This window comes from Schistocerca cancellata, chromosome 7, assembly GCF_023864275.1.
Source record: "Schistocerca cancellata isolate TAMUIC-IGC-003103 chromosome 7, iqSchCanc2.1, whole genome shotgun sequence".
Lineage (NCBI taxonomy): Eukaryota > Metazoa > Arthropoda > Insecta > Orthoptera > Acrididae > Schistocerca > Schistocerca cancellata.
The window spans coordinates 367,483,069-367,504,352 of record NC_064632.1 but is presented as its reverse complement, the minus strand read 5'-3'; the positions used below and the strand labels follow the sequence as shown (position 1 = coordinate 367,504,352).

Sequence of the window (21,284 nt, the reverse complement as noted above, 5' to 3'; positions counted from 1 at the left end):
AGCGCAACTTGAAATGAGAACAGTTCTAGAGTTTAGTTTTACTGTTCGTTCCCTTCGTTCAGCAAAGCATATCAGTTCGAATTCACGCACATCATTTTTGCAGCAACTCAAACAGCCTAGTTGTAATTTTATAATTTTTGTGCAGGAAAATGGTAAAGAGGACTGTGATGGAAATTTTGTACGTCTCTCAGACACAATCGAAACAATTTTGCACTAGGCCCTCATTGTCGGCCAATATGTGAAGCTAACCAAAACAAAAAAAATGGTTCACATGGCTCTGAGCTCTATGGGACTTAACATCTGTGGTCATCAGTCCCCTAGAACTTAGAACTACTTAAACCAAAATAACCTAAGGACATCACACACATCCATGCCCGAGGTAGGATTCGAACATGCGACCGTAGCGGTCACGCGGTTCCAGACGCACGGCCACACCGGCCGGCCTAACCAAGACAAGTAGCATATCTAGTAGTCTGCATTTCTCATAAAACTTTCAACGCTACACCGTGATTGCCTTCCATATAAATGTCTCACCCGGTCCGATCAATAAACAAATATAAAAAATATAAGTAATGCAATACACCCGATGTACGCTCCACTGACAAAATATTTCCCAAATATTATGGTACACGGGACGCGTGGGCTCCAGCGGCTCGTCACAGAGTAATTAATTACGGTTTATTATGTTTATTACCCAAAATGCAACGACCTTGCCGCAGTGGATACACCGGTTCCCGTCAGATCACCGAAGTTAAGCGCTGTCGGACGTGGCCGGCATTTGGATGGGTGACCATCCAGGCCACCATGTGCTGTTGCCATTTTTCGGAGTGCGCTCAGCCTCGTGAAGCCAATTGAGGAGCTACTCGACCGAATAGAAGCGGCTCCGGTCAAAGGAAACCATCATAACGACCGGGAGAGCGGTGTGCACTGTGCTGACCACACGCCCCTCCTATCCGCATCCACATCTGAAGATGATACGGCGGTCAGATGGTCTCGATGGGCCACTTGTGGCCTGAAGACGGAGTGCTTATGTTTGTTACCCTATTTACCTTTGTTTCTGTGAAAATACATACTCAGCGCCAGAAAAAAGCGTCTAATATGAAATCGCCAAAGCGTACAACACCAAACACAAAGTACTGCAGCAACCCTCAGACGATTGAGATACACTTTTGTCACAGTGTGTACAATCTGTTCTGTCAGTGAATAGCATAGTACGTAAGAAAAGCGTAACTATTTCCCTTTAGGTTTTGTTCATAATTTCGACCACCATGATCACAGCACACATGCTCAAGAAGGCGAAGAATTCGACATACTACTTCCGTAGCAGTGACAATCCTAGGAACGAAATCCATGTAAGAATCGACCGGAGTCTCGTAAACTAGATTCTTCAAATGCCGCTAGACGTAGTAGTAGTAGTAGTAGTAGTAGTAGTAGTAGTAGGTGTCAAGTTGGGGACCAGGCAGGACCAGGACAACAGCGAACAATACATTGTTGTGCAAAGCGTACAGTAGTGTGGTTTCTGAAAGCGCGCATTGTGAGTCAATGGAACTAGTTTGATAACAAACTAGACACATAGTGCCTGCGGTGAACATTTGCACTGTTGTGCATTAATTTTCAGTGCAGCACTGATTTAAAGATAAATGAGACATGAGAATCAAACGAATAGTAATTACTCTGTAACGAGGCACCTGACTGTTGTATCCTCTAGGATAGCGCGGAGCTGCCTGCGTCTCAGGCGCAACATAGTTACGGGCACACTCCCGACAGGGAGCACACTATTTACGTATCCGCCGTACGTCAGACAAATGCTTCCCAAGCGGACATCCATCCGCGAAGCGAGAATAAGCAGACACGTGGCTCCACTCAGCACCTCAAGACAGCGTCAGACAAAAAATGGTTCAAATGGCTCTGAGCACTATGGGATCAGTCCCCTAGACTTAGAACTACTTAAACCTAACTAACCTAAGGACATCACACACATCCATGCCCGAGGCAGGATTCGAACCTGCGACCGTAGCGGTCAGGCGGTACCAGACTGAAGCGCCTAGGACCGCACGGCCACAACGGCCGGCCAGCGTCAGACAGTTTCAGGACATGTCTCCGCAGGTGTCTCAAGACTCATCTATAGTGGTCCCCAAGAGGAGCCAAACTAGACGTTATATTGATGTCAGTTAACCACTGTATGTAGCATTTTCCCACTGAACATGAACTGTATTGCCACACACAATCATCGTACTCCAGTTAAGTGCTATAGAACTTCCTTCAATAAATAGTTGTAAACTGTTGCTACCTATTTTTGCGGCCGAGCGGTTCTAGGCGCTTCACTCTAGAACCGCGCGACCGCTACGGTCGCAGGTTGGAATCCTGCCTCGGGCATGGATGTGTGTGATGTCCTTAGGTTAGTTAGGTTTAAGTGATTCTAAGTTCTAGGGGACTGATGACCTCAGATCTTCAGTCCCACAGTGCTCAGAGCGATTTGAACCATTTGAACCTACTTTTGCTAAAGCTGTTCTTCAACCCTAATCGGCCCGTGACGAATCTGTTTAGCTACTATGGGCAGGCAAGCCACCTCAGTAAGTATTTCGTTGGTAGGGGGTTCTCTTCCTGGCGCATTTATGCATTTGACCCCAAATATATTAGATAAATACTACACAGACACAACGGGTTCTTTAAACCATAATACTCAAAAAATAGCCGGCCGGAGTGGGCGTGCGGTTCTAGGCGCTACAGTCTGGAGCCGAGCGACCGCTCCGGTTGCAGGTTCGAATCCTGCCTCGGGCATGGATGTGTGTGATGTCCTCAGGTTAGTTAGGTTTAATTAATCTAAGTTCTAGGCGACAGATGACCTTAGAAGTTAAGTCGCATAGTGCTCAGAGCCATTTCAACCATTTGAACTCAAAAAATGTCCTTGAGTAACCTCCAAAATTTTGTCTATGGAATTCGGAAGAAAGGAAGAAAGAAAGAAAGAAAGATTAGAGTTTAGTGTCCCTGAAAATAATGTCATTGGAGACCGAGCACAGCCTCTGATTATTTTGAAGGACGTGGAAGGAAATCAACCGTGCCCTTTCATAGACACCACCACGGCATTTGTATGGAGCGATTGAAGAAAATCACGGAAAATCTAAATCTTTATGGTCAAGACACGTATCTGAACCGTAGTCCCCCCGAATGCGAGTCCAGTAGAATTCAGGTTCACCATGTACAGGTCATTGTAACACATCATATTATAAAGAGTTTCCCGTACAAAATACTCACTCATGATAATATAATTTTATTTGATTAAAATGAGCCACGCCATTGTTCTCGTACTAATAAACTGTAGTGAAGTATCAGAATGGGATTAACAGAAGTGTCCTATATCGCTTCGCCAACTCACAACCAAACTGTCACATTGCAATCTAATCTAGATCTCGGGCTACTCAATAGATCAGTATGTCACCACATCTAAGATTTCGTATTCATATTACTTGTCTTCTACAACTCTCAACCAAATTGTCATCTTCCATCCTAATCTAAACATCAGGATACGCTGCAGACATATCTCTTACCATAACCTATAATCCAAAAACTAATACAGCCGCAAAAAAATATCGTCAATGTTGTGTTCTTTTTCTGTTTGCGCACCTACGACGTCACACGTCACAGAGTCATTATATTACGGGACGAAGCATACATCCGGTATCGCAGGTTCAAAGCATCGTTGTGGTATTGAAGCTGTGACTGATGTGGTACCTGTCACTCAGGGCAGGGGACAGCCACCTCAAGTTTGATGAGTTTCCGGAATTAACGATTGGCTACAAAATAGGGTGGCAGCCCACAAGTCTCTGCAGCGCACTTTGGTTGTCTTTAAAGGCAAAGGGAGCAACTCGCGAGAACAGCTTCGGAAGCTAAAAGGGCTCCCAAGTAGAAACCGCTAACCGAGGAATTAAGCCCTAACGAGTTCCGTCAGCTGCAGAGGCAACAACACTGTTTGGGTCTTCAGAGTATTCAGAGAGTGATTAGAGACAGCGCAGAGAAACGCAAACAGCGCTACCGTAGCTGCACCTTACCTCACCCGTACTGCAAGAACGAGAAACATGAAACAAGTAAAGAATAGAGGTAAACTGTACTAACGATTTTTAGGCTTAGACTGTCTATATTGACCTGAATAACGCCAATACTTGTTTTGCCAGACGTTTTTCGTTTCACGTTATTAGAGCATCATCAGTTGCTTGAGATACCTGTATATTTTCGTTTGTATGCAGTACATTGAACTTGCGTATTTGGCTTTTGTATCGATAAGTTACAAATAACTCTGACGTAGGCACCTTTTGTTCAGTACATGTAAATTAATTACTATGTTTGTTGATACTGCTTTATATGTGATCTTGCTGCACTACTGACGAAGTTGTTGTTCTACCTTTAGCATTAAAAACGATTTTGAGCATAGGAAACAAACTACACGTACACACTTCCACCATCTAAATCTCTTTAGGGTTATATAGTGTTTCCAAATATGGAAACCAAAGAGCTTGCGGTAGAAGCGGTCAGTTGTCGAAGCTATCAGAATAATTTTTTCGACTTGTTCGTTTCCGGACCAATACCACAAATTGAAACATTTACCCTTCTCCATAATCCCTAAACTTTTGCATCATCATCAGGGAATCACCCCTATACATCGTTACAGCACTATAATGTTCAGACCAACCATTGAGTTGATGAAAGCTTCTCCTTTGTTATTTTCCACCACAAGAAGCGCATTCGGCGTCACTAGGAACACGTTATGAAATGAGCATACTTCCGGACGCACTGGGCGCTCATGATACGAACCGTCAAACGTAACTTACTCACGTCGAAAGTCCCTCCTTATTCCTCAGATCCAGAGATTCCAATAAGAATACAAGCAAAACTTGGTACGATTACTAGCCTAGTTGTTGTCCGCGGTATTAAATTTTGTATTGTGTGGCATATGGAATATAGGAGAACAGGACGTAGATCCTAGTTCAGGTAATAATGACAATGGATAATTATGATTCAAAATTATAATTGTCTTTTACACAATATTATTCTGCCTAAATCACTCCAAAGCACTGGAAAGCCTTTACAAAGCCAGAAATCTGAAGTGGTCCGGCCGCTTTGGCCAAGCGGTTCTAGCCGCTTCAGTCAGGAACCGCGCGACTGCTACGGTCGCAGATTCGAATCCTGCCTCGGGCATGGATGTGTGTGATGTCCTTCGGTTAGTTAGGTTTAAGTAGTTCTAAGTTCTAGGGGACTGGTGACCTCAGATGTTAGGTCCCATACTGCTCAGAGCCATTTGAACCATTTTGTATGCCGCAAGCGCGAAGTAGTAGCTCGGTGTCAATAATGTTACTCGTACAGGTTTTCAAAGTATAATGTCTCGTCTCCAGATGCAGATATTCCTTATATTTCCTGTCGCCAAGGCCTACTCTTCACTTATTCTTCCCGAAGTACCATTAAAAGTAACCTATCTGCAGAGACCCTCGCAACAACAAGAAGTTTCTGCACACACGTATTTGGAGGGCCAGAACCACGCATTCTCTTCTCAAGCAGAACACCTACAGTGAAACACAAGCACATACGCAACATAAACCATCTGATTAAACGTATCCTGACATCCCCATATAATGCGGAACTGATCACTTGTCGTTACGAGAGTCTCGGACCGCTAGTATAAAAGGAGGAGGGCAGAATTGTGTTGTCAGTAGAGGAGTAGTAACAGATGAATGGGTCGGTCTGGAAGACTCGGTGACTTCGAACGTGTACTAGTCACTGAATGTCACCTGAGTAACAAATCCGTTAGGGACATTTCATCCCTACCATTGCTGCCCAAGTAGTCTGTTCGTGATGTGGCTGTGTGGTGGAAATACGGAGGAACAGCCATAGCTAAAACAAGACTGAAATCAGCAGAAAAAAATCACTCGTGAACTGCAAAGTGATACTAGCAGTCTAACTAGCACAATGAGAATACATCGAAGAATGGGGTACAATGGTCGAGTAGCTACTCATTAGCCATATTTTTCTGTAAACAATGCGACCCTTGAGATAGTGCGAACAACGACGCCACTGGGGATGGGTGACTGGAAACGAGTTGTTTGGAGTGATGAATCACGCTATAACCTGTGGCAGTCCGATAGACAGGTTTGACTTTGGTATGCCTGGAGGGTGTTGATTGCCATCATATGTAGTAAAAACTGCAAAATGCGCAGGAGGTGGCGTGTTTTCCGTGGTTAGGATGTGGTCCCCTTCTTTGAGTCAGAAAGTCGACTTCGCGTCCGTCATCACTAGATCCTCTAGTTTCGGCTCTTGAATATAAGATGGGGATGCTTACCTCCGCAGATGTTCAGATGCCTCACTGAAAGGGTACACAGTAGAGTTCAAACCGTCATAAAAAAATTCCCCTGAGCACTATGGGACTTAACTTCTGAGGTCATCAGTCCCCTATAACTTAGAACTATTTAAACCTAACTAACCTAAAGACTGCACACATATCCATGCCGGAGGCAGGATTCGAACCTGTGACCGTAGCGGTCGCCCGGTTCCAGACTGTAGCGCCTAGAACCACTCGGCCACTCCGGCCGGCTCTAAACGTCATAAGGACGACTGCCGTACCATATATGAATGTCCACTAATGGATTTCCGGGTACTTTTTATCACTTTAGTGAACATAAACAATAACATTAACTAAATTTTAATCTTTCTCTGGGACTGTGGAGCACATTTCATCAGGAATAGGTTAGAATCGTTCCAATCCCACTATTATGCCCAAGGTTTTTGAATAGTTTTCCATGGTCGTCGCGTAAATGTCGGAACTGACAGTCCGCCTCCCATTTTATTCCCGGGTGGAAACCCTTGTGTCCAACTAAGAGCTGGTCTGGTAATTAGCTGGAAAGAACCACAACTCTATAAGGGGACTGATCTCAAGCGAAAGAAGCCTGTCTCCCGTACTGCCTTACACGCAACTACACAACTTCCCTCTGGCGGCTTGTTGTTCTCAAAGACTTTTACACACCAAAGATTTTTAATCAATCAGTGAATCGATAAAGCACTATGTACCTGAAACTGCCATTGTGTCTACCATACAAATTTTACCAGATTTTTTAACCGTTTCAAGTAACACTTCATTTATAACAAATGCATTTCACCTACATAGTAAGTAATGTTTACATAAGAATGAAAGTGATCATGCTTAACAAAGAAATAAAATAAGGCATATTCGTGAGAAAGAATAAAATCAACGTAATCCAGTGTTGTTGTGTCGCTAAGCCTGTTCAGTGAAATGACGGTGGTGGTAAAGTTCCTATGGGACCAAACTGCTGAGGTCATCGGTCCCTAGGCTTACAAACTACTTAATCCAATTTAAACTAACTTACGCTAAAGACAATACACACACACCCATGCCCGCGGGAGGACTCGGACGTCCGACAGGGAGAGCCACGGAAAGCGTGGCAAGGCGCCTAGGACCGCGCGGCTACTCCGCGCGGCGTGAAATGATTACGCATGACTTTTAACAATCTTCACTGATCAAGAGGGCAGAATTTATGAATGCTGTTAATTACATTCCTCACGTGCTCTAAAGACGCGATTAGTAGCTGTGAATGAAAAGTCCAGTCAGTACGCACGTCAACTGACTGTCTTTTAACAAAAGATTAATGTTTCTGTTTACTCCAAGGGTATGAAAATTCTAAAGAGTAACAGGATTGAAGGAAAGACATTACCCTCCTCCGTCCTTATGTAGCATTTATGCTACATTCAGGTTTTTTTTCTGGCTCACGAAATAAATCAAACTCGCTGTTCCTGATTGTAGTATAAGTTTTGCAACATATGCTTTCAATGCGTCTGCATGTTCTCAGTAGGTGGCAGCATCTGCTTAAAGTTGCTTATCGCAGTGTCAACATGTCCTCGGAAAATGAAGGTAATTTCTATTTGTTTGTAGGAATTGTGGACTAGAATGTGTTTAGAACATACTACAATTTGCTAATTTACCCTACATTATCGAATAAGTGATTTCTTATTCCGTCACATCAATATATGGATTTATTTGTTTCAACGCAGCACTGGGACTAAATTCGGCAACGAGTTATGCCCTCACATTCCAGTGGCACTGTTTTCATTATTTTGAGGTATTTAGTACTGAGTTTTCTGAGTACTGCACGTATTTTAGTTAGTTTCTAATATAAATAGTATTCAGTTTGAACATGTTATAACATTTTGGTGAATACGCCCACTTTCTTTTAGTTTAGTGTTTTGATCCTATTTTGCCGGAGAATAATGAGCCGACGAACAGTGTGACTAGCCATTCATAAAATCTAAACTCGGAAAGGAAACGTAAGTTCCACTTTTACTTTTACATGCTAAGGACAAATACTATGAGTATCTCACAAAAAGAAATGTCATGTTCTTGTAAAAGCAGAAAGTAGGTAACATAAAATTATTTCCATCGGACATGTATGCCTTCTTACTGCGGCGTCAATAAAAATAAAATTAAAAACCATTCGATATTACTGCCTTCAATAGTAAAATGAATGTTATTTCTATTTTGACTTACCTGATACTAAGAACAATACAACACAGGCTGATGTAAATAATGTCATGTTGCCTGAAGATGATTTGTTTATCAAAACTGGTGATGGATAAAGGTTCATATCATCGACCTGTCTTGGTGGTTCAGGAATACTACTTTCTTCTACGAAAAACCCTCATCAGGAAGTAAGGTAAACGAGATTAGTCGACTCGGTGCAGGTTGGAACAGTGAATCAGTGGAAAAATTTATGAGCCAGCATAAAAATAGATCATTTGAGACAGATTATCCGGGATGTTATGCAAGATACATCGGCAGACGATAGCAGGGGATGGAGGACAGGCATCGAACCAGTCAAGAAGCAAATTCGAGTTGTGATTTCAGGCTCCCGCACGCCGGAGAGCGCTAGCATGTTATTACAGGCGTAGCCGAATGGTCAGCACAATCGCCGGAAGAGCTCCTGACTGGCTTCCCCGTTCTTCCAAGTTCCTCCGGAAACGTCAGAGTCCTCACTAGCTCTAACGAGCAAGAACAGGACCTTCTGGAAGGCAGTTCAGCTACATTGCGGAGCTGCAAGAAACTTGGTCGCCTTGGCTCGCCATCCGCATGGAGATCGCCCTGATCTTCGCGGCTCCAAACTGTGGACGAACGGAGTGCAAGGGTGGAAAAGGGGGGGGGAGGAGTAAAAGCGGCGGTACTCTGCGACGCTTATCGCCTGACTGGTGCCGTAAGGGTTCCTCCTGGGGAATATATATATATATATATATATATATATATATATATATATATATATATATATATATATATATATATAATTCTGAAGGTAGTCATTTCCAATTCTGTGGGTCTTCTGGCAGTGGGACGAGCATGTTGGCGGAATATTCTGTCGTCAGCCGTCCCAGCCAGTCACGTCGACAAAGGCATTGTAACGATATTGTAAAGAAATGAACATCTCGCACAGACTATATAGTCCACATTCCACACTGTCACAAATAACAACAGTGGTATATTTAAATGCGAAAAATAAAAAATAAACGATGCACCCCGAGAGAATCATCCAAATAGTATGGAATTCGGTATATGTGCATACAAACAAATTATTACAATTTCAGCAAGTCAGTGGCTGGTCCATCTTTGGCCATTATGCTTGGCATCCATTGATAAGAGCTGTTGGATCGCCTCCTGAGTTATATCGTGTCAAATTCTGTGAGTCTGGTGAGTCAAAATTCCCATATGGTTGAAGATCCCTGCCCGTAATGCTCCAAAAGGTGTCATTTAGGAAGGGATCCGGCGACATTGCTGGCCAATGCAAGGTTTGGCAAGCACGAAGACACGCAGTAAAATCCCTCGTCGTCTACAGGCGGGCTTACCTTGCTTAAATGTACGCCCAGGATGGCTTGCCATGAAGGGCAATATAATGGGCCGTGGAATATCGCTGACGTACCGGTTGTGCTGTAAGGTGCCGCAGATGACAACCTTAGGGGTACTGCTGTGAAAAGAAATTGTACTCCGGAACATCACTACTGGCTGACGTGCCGTTTGGCGCGTGACAGTCAGGCTGGTATCCGGAGCGTCTCCAGACACCCCTTCGCTGATCATCGGGGGCTGGATTCCAAGCGAGAATTAGCACTGAAGACAATTCTGCTACAATCAGTGAGATTCGAGGCATCGATGAGCATTGAGGACGTGTATGGAGACACGCCCGACAGTGATACTAACCTAACTGTCGCCGCCAAACGACTGGACAGCCAGCAGTACTGGTCTGGGGTGCCATTTCTTTTCATAGCGGGACCCATTTGGTTGCCATCCGCCACACCCTTACGGCACAACGGTACGTCGGCATTATTATACGCTGCGTTTTGTTGCCCTTCATGGCAAGCCATTTCGGGCTTACATTTCGGCAAGATAATTCCCGGCCGCTCATTGCGAGAATTTCTACTGCTTCTCTCCATGCTTGTGAAACCCTACCTCTGCCAGCAAGGTCGCCGAATCTACGTCTACATACATACTCCGCAATCCACCATACGGTGCGTGGTGGAGGGCACCTCGTACTACAACTAGCATCCACTCCCAAACAGAACGAGGGAAAAATGACCGCCTATATGCCTCTGGACGAGCTCCAATCTCTCTTAAATCTTATCTTTGTGGTCTTTCCGCGAAATGTAAGTTGGCGGCAGTAAAATTGTACTGCAGTCAGCCTCAAATGCTGGTTCTCTAAATTTCCTCAGCAGCGATTCACGAAAAGAACGCCTCCTTTCCTCCAGAGACTCCCACCCGAGTTCGTGAAGCATTTCTGTAACACTCGCGTGATGATCAAACCTACCAGTAACAAATCTAGCAGCCCGCCTCTGAGTATCTTCTACGTCCTCCCACAATCCGACCTGGTAGGGATCCAAAACGCTCGAGCAGTACTCAAGAATAGGTCGTATTACTGTTTTATAAGCGGTCTCCTTTACAGATGAACCACATCTTCCCAAAATTCTGCCAATGAACCGAAGACGACTATCCGCCTTCCCCACAACTGCCATTACATGCTTCTCCCACTTCATATCGCTCTGCAATGTTACGCCCAAATATCTAATCGACGTGACTGTGTCAAGCGCTACACTACTAATGGAGTATTCAAACATTACGGGATTCTTTTCCCTATTCATCTGCATTAATTTACATTTATCTATATTTAGAGTTAGCTGCCACTCTCTACACCAATCAAAAATCCTGTCCAAGTCATCTTGTATCCTCCTACAGACTCTCCCCAACTGAGAACGCTTCGAGCATTAAGGGGAGGATCCCGCAACCAGCAAAGAATTCTGACGACGTAACGCTCTTTTGGATAGAATTTGGCACGATAAACCTCAGGAGGACATCCGAAATTCAGCACCCTATCGATCAATGCCAAGATGAATAACAACTTGCGTAAGGGTCACAAGTGGACCAACGCGTTGTTGACTTGTTCAATTTGTGAAGCTCTTTCTCTTGAACAAATCATCCAATTTTGCTGACATTGTAATCATTTGTTTGTCTGTCCATTTACATCTCATCTACTGATATCCGTCCCATTCGGATAATTCTTTGGTGGTGCGTCTTTTAATTTTTTGAGTGTATTTCGCTCACAAATGCTGACTCACCAAGGATGTCAGATCGGATGTGTGAGAAAGCCCCATAATCTTGCCAGAGGAAATAAGTGCATGAATATCGCTCCTGCAGGACACGAGAGCGGAGTTCAGCCTGGCTGACTACTGGCTCCCCGGTGACGCTGGTTGCCGGCAGAAGGCGGGCGCCGCCCTCAGCCCTCGGCGTCTGCCGTGGCGCCGGCCCTGGGGCGTTGGGCGGCAGCGACGGCCCGGCAGCGGCAGCAGCAGCAGCAGCAACCGTATTGATCTGCGGCCCACAAGCCCACACCTGCATCTGGAGCGGGGCGGCGCCTTCCTACCACGTCTCAGCGAGTCTCCGTGTACAGTCTCGGCGCACCCAGGTATACACAGTGGTTAGAAATTACAGTCGGCATACAACAGGGTTCCACCACACACTCACGGAAAAAATAGGAACAGCAAAAAATAATTAATATAGAGTAATGAAACATGGGAACAAAACAGAGCAGGAAGTGCTACTATGGAAATTTTGAGTAAAGACGAAGAGGTAGTGTACAAAGATCGTGACGATGTCCTCCAGAGATGGGAAGAGTATCTAAAAGAGCTATATGACACAAATAGCAAACCAGAAACTCTGCAACCTGAATCACACAACAGTGTAAGTGATGACGAGAAAGGACCAACCATCATAATGGAAGAAGTAATGTCTGCCATAGCTGCAATGAGAAATGGCAAAGTGGTAGGTACAGATACGATAGCGGGAGAAATATTAAAATGCTTGAACCAAGATGGAATATGACAAATATTGAGATTATGTAATAAAATATATGACAGTGGTGAATGGCCTGAGGACCTTCTGACAACAGTAATGATTCCATTACCGAAAAAAAACATTGAATCGCAGCGAGCACAGGACAATCAGCCTCATTTCACATGTAGCCAAAATGATGTTAAGAATAATTAATAAAAGACTTGAAAAAGTAATGGAGGAGAATCTTGGCGAGGAGCAGTTTGGTTTTAGACGGAACACGGGCACCAGAGATGAAATAGGGCTCCTACGAATCTTGGGAGAAAGGTTTATTGAAAAAGGGAGAGACCTAAATATGTGCTTCATTGATCTACAAAAGGCATTTGACAATGTGGTTTGGCACAAGCTGGCGACTATAATGAGGGAAAAGAGAGTGGACTGGAAAACCAGAAGACTTGTAAACTCATTATATCTTAATCAAAAAGTTCCAATTAAAGTGAGAGGAGAAATTACAAACTGAATCGGACTAAGAAAAGGAGTAAGAAAAGGATGCTGTCTATCGCCTACTCTTTTCAACCTCTACTTGGAAAATATGATTGACCAATGCTCATTAGATGACAAAGACGTAGAAATTGGAGGAAGAAGAGTAGCGTGTTTGAGGTTTGCTGATAACATGGTCCTTCTAGCCACAGGGGAAAAAGTATTACAGGATTTGGTGGACACCATTGAAACTAACGAGAAAAATGAAATGAAAATTAACACAAATAAAACGAAAGTATTGGCACTAGGAGGAAATAAGGAAATAAAAATTATGCTGAATGGAGAAATACTAGAACAGGTGCAAAATTTTAAGTATCTTGGAAGCAGGATAGACACCGACTGGAAGAGCACCACAGAAATTAAAACAAGGATAGCAATGGCAAAAGAGGCGTTTTATAAGTAACGGAGAATTTTCTGCAGCGGTCTGGACAGAGAACTCAGGAAGAGAGTCATAAAATGTCTTGTATGCAGTGTTCTTCTATATGGCGCTGAAACATGGACTATGAGGAAGAAAGAGAGAGAAAGACTGGGGCTTTTGATATCTGGACATGGCAGAGGATGGAAAGAATAAGTTGGATGGACAGAGTAAAAAATGAAGAGGCACTGAGAAGAGTGGGAGAGAAAAGACAGTTACTAGATGTAATAAAAAGAAGAAAAAGAAATTGGAATGGGCATATATTAAGAAAGTCTGACTGACGGACTGATAAAAACAGTTTTAGAAGGTTATGTAGAAGGGAAAAGGAAGTGAGGAAGGAAGAGATTCCAGATACTGGATGACATGATGGACGGTACAATATACAGCAGACTTAAGAAGGAAGCAATGGATCGCAGAAAGTGGAGAGGCAAATGACGTGCTAATATAGCATATAACTGATGATGATGATGAATGAAATTCCCGTAGTGCATGTGTCTAGGTAACATATTAATGTGATTAACATTACAAAATCACAGGTTAACGTAAGCCGAAATTTGCCATTGCAAATGTGAATCTGATACATAAATGACAGGTGTAACCACCAGAATGTTGAATGCAGGCATGCAAACGTGCATGCATAGACATGTACAGGTGGCGGATGTCAGTTTGTTGGACGGAGATCCATGCCTGTTGTGACCTGTCGGTCAATACAGGGAAGGTTATTTTTTGTGGATGTCGGTGCAGTTGTCGTCCGATGACGTCCCGTTTGAATTCTATTGGAGACAGACCTGTTCATCGAGCAGGCCAAGCCAACAAGTCGCCACGCGGTAGATCATGTCGCGTTACGACAGTGCGATTTGGGCGAGCGTTATCTTGTTGGAAAACACCCCCTAGAATTCTATTCGTGAGTGGCTGCACAATAGGTCGAATCACGAGACTTGTATACAAATTTTCAGTCAGAATGCGTGGGACAACCGCGAGAGTCCTTCTACTGTCATACGAAATCCGACTCCAGACCATAACTCCATGTGCAGGTCCAGTGTGTCTAGCTTGCAGACAGATTGGGTCCAGGCTCTCGACTAGCCGCGCTGGCACCGAGGCAGAAACAGCTTTCATCAGAAAACGCAACAGACCTCCACCCTGACCTCCAGTGAGTTCTCGCTTGACACTTTTGAAGTCGCCAATGTCGGTGGTTTGGGATCAGTGGATTGCACGCTAAAGGGCGTCTGGCTCGGAGCTGTCTTTGAAGGAACCGATTTGTAACAGTTCGTTGTTGCACTATGGTTCCAGCTGTTGCTCAAATTGCTGCTGCAGATGCAGTGCGATGCGCCACAGCTACATGCTGAACACGACGCTCTTCCCTCTTGGTAATGATACGTTACTGTCCAGAGCCCGGCCTTCTTAGGACCGTACATTCCCGTCACTACCGCTGTCTGCAGTCATGTACAATGGCTTCAGCCTTGCCACGTCCTTCTGCAATATCGTCGAAGGGACCTCCAGCTTCTCGTTCAAACACAGTGTGATGGTGATAATGGCATCCTAGTCATCTTGAAAGCGTTCTTGACTAACATCAACTCACGACATCCAGTCTCGAAGGTAACTAACTAGCTTACAAAGTCTATTTTTACATTTATTCTCTGACTCACTCGGTTTCTTCTAGTACATGGAATCCATTCCATCATCTTCTTACGCCATCTGTCCCTATCCAAATGGCGTACTTGTCTGTATCGTCTCAATTGTTTTGCTTCCACAATGCCCACTACATTGGTGCTCAACATCTTTCTCTTAAGTGTGTTTTCTTTTTTAATTTGTGCCGAAATGTCAGCTAACCTCAAAAACTCCAAAATCCAATCTCCATTGGCTATAGGCACCCCTGGTTTCTTTCAGTTATTTCCCACCTTTCATCTCCATCCTTTAACTATACCTTCTACTGTACACTGATGCGCGCATCCTAACGACGAAGTAACCCTCGCATGATGTCACTGCTAAGTAACATAGCCTGATGAAACTTGTGCCATACATACCAAGAACTGTCATTGCAAAAAAGTATTGCTGTTCACCTCATAGCATACGCCACTTTTTTCAGTTACCAGTACTATATTGTGGCTGTTCTTTCTACGTATGGTCGACATTTCATTGAGCTATGTTACTTGCCATTGGCACATCATGCGAGGGTTACTTTCCTCCTTAAGCATTCCACACCAGTGCAGTTTTAAAAATTCTACGGGTTTCAAGCACCCATAATTTCATGACACATATTAGGAAGCAGTTTCGCATTTTCCCTAAACATACTCCCACATCTCGACACTCATATGCACGCATAATGCCGAAAACAAATTATAATCCTAAATAACAATCAAAAATCTGCCTAAAATTTAATATGAAAAGTGCACTGTGCTCCAGTCGATTCATTTCGAAACCACTTACAACACCAGAAGTACAAACTGAAATTTGCATAACAATACCTTTACATACAAAACTTCCTGGCAGATTAAAACTGTGTGCCCGACCGAGACTCGAACTCGAGACCTTTGCCTTTCGCGGGCAAGTGCTCTACCATCTGAGCTACCGAAGCACGACTAACGTCCGGTACTCACAGCTTTACTTCTGCCAGTATCTCGTCTCCTACCTTCCAAACTTTTAATCTGCCAGGAAGTTTCATATCAGAGCACACTCCGCTGCAGAGTGAAAATTTCATTCTACCTTTACATATACTTGCTTTCATGTCAATGATCTCCTCAATTTGGTCGCTATAAAATACTAGAGACCGAGCGAGGTGATGCAGTGGTTAGCATATTGGACTCGCATTCGGAAGGACGACTGTTCAAGCCCGCGTACGACCATCCACATTTAGATTTTCCGTAATTTGCCTAAATGGCTTCAGGAAAATGCCGGGATGGTTCTTTTGAAAGGGCACGGCCGACTTTCTTTCCCATTCTTCCCTAATCCGATGGGACCGATGACCTAGCTGTTTGGTCCCCTCTCCCGAATCAACCAACCGACCAAAATACTAGGGGTTGGATAAAAGTAGTGCCAATACTGCCGTAACATGAAGGATGCGCTTGGAACGGCATGCGCGCTCTCTCTAGCTGGCAGAGGTCAGTTGAAGTAGTGCAGCGAGCGGCGACACCTGTACTGGTGTCAGCCGCAGTGTCTACTGCCTGACAGTGCGAGAGTTGGCAGAATGAGATTTTCACTCTGCAGCGGAGTGTGCGCTGATATGAAACTTCCTGGCAGATTAAAACTGTGTGCCCGACCGAGACTCGAACTCGGGACCTTTGCCTTTCGCGGGCAAGTGCTCTACCATCTGAGCTACCGAAGCACGACTCACGCCCGGTACTCACAGCCATACTTCTGCCAGTATCTCGTCTCCTATCTTCCAAACTTTACAGAAGCTGTCCTGCGAAACTTGCAGGTTGCTCTCTCTCTTCGTTTCCGGTTGGTGGAAGTGAACCCAGGTTTCGTCCCCAGTAACGATTCTTGCAAGGAAGCCATCACCACCTCGTTCAAAGCATCGAAGAAGTTCTTTACCAGCATCAACACGTCGTTCTCTCATTTCAGGAGACAGCTGCCGTGGCACCCATCTTGCAGACACTTTGTAAAACTGGAGCACATCATGCACAATGTGGTGTGCTGACCCATGACAGATGTGTAAGTTCAATCCCGCGTCCGGCCATGCTCATTTAGGTTTTCCGTGATTTCAATAAATCACTCCAGGCAAATGCCGGGATGGTTCCTTTCAAAGGGCACGGCCGACTTCCTTCCCCGTCCTTCCCTAATCCGATGAGACCGATGACCTCGCTGTCTGGTCTCCTTCCCCAAAACAACCCAACCCAACTAATCTGTAAACATGCTGCAATGTCATTCAGTGTCACTCGGCGGTTTTCCTACACTATGGCTTCAACTGCTGCAATGTTCTGTGGAGTCACAACTCGTTGTGCCTGACCTGGACGAGGAGCATCTTCCACCGTAGTCACTCCATTTGCTAACTTCCTACTCCATTTGCACTCTTGCTGCTGTGACAAACATGCATCACCGTGCTGAACCTTCATTCGTCGATGATTTTCAATAGGTTTCACACCTTCAATACGCAAAAACCGAATAACAGAACGCTGTTCTTCCATGGTGCAAATCGCAAGTGGGGCGGCCATCTTTATATTGATACTGCGAGGGTATGTGTGCATATGCACTATGCTGCCACCTACAAGCCATTCTGCACGCTGTTTGTAGCACGCTTACCAACTTACAAGATAACGGCGCGAAATTTCGATTTGTTATTACAAATTTAAGGTTTTAATTTCACTCACCCTCGTACTTACGGTGTATGACGCCTTCCGCCTTTGTGGGGGAAGATGATCGAGATGTGGGGTGATTGTATTGAGGACATGTAATACGGTGAACGTCTGTCGGTAGCTACGGTCGCAGGTTCGAATCCTGCCTCGGGCATGGATGTGTGTGATGTCCTTAGGTTAGTTAGGTTTAAGTAGTTCAAAGTTCTAGGGGACTGATGACCACAGATGTTAAGTCCCATAGTGCTCAGAGCCATTTGAACCATTTTTGTCTGTCGGTAAAGTGTGGTATGAATTATAAAAGTATTGCCACTACTTTCCATCCACCCCAAGTAAAACCACATATTGCGATCTCGTACAGTCTCGAAGGACAATCTCCGCCCCAACTGTTGCTTTGAACGCTGTAAGTAACTGATACTGTGCGCAACACTCGTAGACGTACCTCAGTGTACCAACAGATGTGTCTGTCTTGCAATAGCACCGTTGGTTTCGGGGGAAAGACATTGGTACTTCAACAAAAATTAATAAAATAATGATTTTAAGGAGAAACCACTGGTGCTCAAAGGCTCCAGGCAGAATTCAAATATATTTTAAATAACGTAGGTGTTTTAGTTTAGGGAAGTGATAGTTAAAACTTGATTCCTGTTCCCACGTATAATGCTCGGAGGAGCTTTCTTCACTAGACTAAAAAAAAGACGGAGTGACAATACCATATACGTTTTACATGGCTTTCGGAACATTTGTTTCAGTGCCTGAGATAGCTGAAACGTGATGCCTTCCACAGATGAGAGAGTAGGCAGTGCGAAAAATTCGTTACTTTATCGAGAGTAGGCAGGGGGAGGAGTCGGCGGCGTCCGAATACGAAATGAGCGTGTGACGCGATCAAGGCCGCGGGAAACCAGTCGGCGCCGGGAGTTCGCTTTTAATTCGGCCGGCGCTCGACTCGCGGACTCTCTCCGCCGAGGTCCGCGAGTCGGTTGGTCCGGCAACGGCCGCGGAGCGCCGACCTCGGCGTCAGAGATTTAAATTTTTAAAACGGCCGTTAGCCCGGCCCGCGTCCCCGGCTCCCGGGCGGGTGTTGATGGGGCTCCGATGGGTACGCTCTGCTCATAAATCGCGATCCGAACTCTCCGCTGCCGAACCAGTTTGGCAACCGCCGCTCTGATCTCTGGGCGGGCAGCGTCACGTCGCGTCGCCCGGCCGGCGGGGCACGCGTCACTTGGCCGTCGTGAACACCACGCACCTTGTCCTCAGGACCGCCGAATTGTACCCGATGTACACCAAGAGCTGCACTTCAAGCTATTTACACTCCTGGAAATTGAAATAAGAACACCGTGAATTCATTGTCCCAGGAAGGGGAAACTTTATTGACACATTCCTGGGATCAGATACATCACATGATCACACTGACAGAACCACAGGCACATAGACACAGGCAACAGAGCATGCACAATGTCGGCACTAGTACAGTGTATATCCACCTTTCGCAGCAATGCAGGCTGCTATTCTCCCATGGAGACGATCGTAGAGATGCTGGATGTAGTCCTGTGGAACGGCTTGCCATGCCATTTCCACCTGGCGCCTCAGTTGGACCAGCGTTCGTGCTGGACGTGCAGACCGCGTGAGACGACGCTTCATCCAGTCCCAAACATGCTCAATGGGGGACAGATCCGGAGATCTTGCTGGCCAGGGTAGTTGACTTACACCTTCTAGAGCACGTTGGGTGGCACGGGATACATGCGGACGTGCATTGTCCTGTTGGAACAGCAAGTTCCCTTGCCGGTCTAGGAATGGTAGAACGATGGGTTCGATGACGGTTTGGATGTACCGTGCACTATTCAGTGTCCCCTCGACGATCACCAGTGGTTTACGGCCAGTGTAGGAGATCGCTCCCCACACCATGATGCCGGGTGTTGGCCCTGTGTGCCTCGGTCGTATGCAGTCCTGATTGTGGCGCTCACCTGCACGGCGCCAAACACGCATACGACCATCATTGGCACTAAGGCAGAAGCGACTCTCATCGCTGAAGACGACACGTCTCCATTCGTCCCTCCATTCACGCCTGTCGCGACACCACTGGAGGCGGGCTGCACGATGTTGGGGCGTGAGCGGAAGACGGCCTAATGGTGTGCGGGACCGTAGCCCAGCTTCATGCAGACGGTTGCGAATGGTCCTCGCCGATACCCCAGGAGCAACAGTGTCCCTAATTTGCTGGGAAGTGGCGGTGCGGTCCCCTACGGCACTGCGTAGGATCCTATGGTCTTGGCGTGCATCCGTGCGTCGCTGCGGTCCGGTCCCAGGCCGACGGGCACGTGCACCTTCCGCCGACCACTGGCGACAACATCGATGTACTGTGGAGACCTCACGCCCCACGTGTTGAGCAATTCGGCGGTACGTCCACCCGGCCTCCCGCATGCCCACTATACGCCCTCGCTCAAAGTCCGTCAACTGCACATACGGTTCACGTCCACGCTGTCGCGGCATGCTACCAGTGTTAAAGACTGCGATGGAGCTCCGTATGCCACGGCAAACTGGCTGACACTGACGGCGGCGGTGCACAAATGCTGCGCAGCTAGCGCCATTCGACGGCCAACACCGCGGTTCCTGGTGTGTCCGCTGTGCCGTGCGTGTGATCATTGCTTGTAGAGCCCTCTCGCAGTGTCCGGAGCAAGTATGGTGGGTCTGACACACCGGTGTCAATGTGTTCTTTTTTCCATTTCCAGGAGTGTATTTGCCTGCCTGGTGTTCGGGCCCAACGTCAGTGGTATGCGAGAGAATGGATAAACAAACGAATGTACGCCTATCCTCGTCGATAACACACAACATTTTGTGCACACGAAAGGGGGAAACATACAATTATCACAAACTTTCCACGCCTACATCAAAAGACGTGCCCGTCAAGTACAAAATTTTTATGCTTATTAAAATGATGTGTATCTAGAAACATACCTAAAAACTAATGATAACACTTTTTGCGGGTTCCCTATCTTACATGCTCGTGTACAGGTGTTCGGCCAAGTGACTGGCCTGAGGAATGGCTCTAAGCACTATGGGACTTAACATTCTTTTTTAAAAATATTTTGTAATATTTTTTTAAATATTTCATGGACTTACCACGTACATCGTTCACTTCTTTATCTGCCACCAGACGATAAGAGATAGCATGAACTACTCACCTGATTTATTGTTGAAGTACGTCACTTGATTAGTCCTCACTGGCTGGGACCTTCCTACAGGTGGCGAGCCTTTAAAATGTTTTAAAAATACTTTTTAACGATAAAGTTATTCTTGACAACTCTACGATATCGCAAGGCACTCGTTTGTATTATTTTACGTTACCTTTTACTTAAATCACAGTAACAGCTTCCACAGCCACGTCTAACTATAAGAGACGATCAAAAAGGTTCCCTTTGAGAGCGTTGCAGTTGCGAATATGCATCATAACGCAACTCCGATAAGCGTTTATGAGCATCGGCATGTAGGCAAGGGATTAGAATAGCATCCGTATCTTTCAGGCGTGCGTGCAGTAAATGTGGAAAGTGAAACATGGATGCGTTACTACCGAATATGCGCCCAAACAGGACCAACGTGCCGTTATTTTTTTTCTTGGCTGCTGAAGGACAGGCACCGGTAGACATCCATCGGAGAGTGAAGAATGTGTGTGGGGTAGTACGTCTGCCGA

The 21,284-nt window shown here is 45.5% G+C and overlaps 1 pseudogene; it reads left to right on the top strand.

Annotated features, from left to right (window-relative positions):
• The first annotated feature begins 700 nt into the window (after nucleotides 1–700).
• LOC126093755 (5S ribosomal RNA) lies at nucleotides 701–818 on the top strand (annotated as a pseudogene).
• The last annotated feature ends 20,466 nt before the right edge of the window (nucleotides 819–21,284 follow it).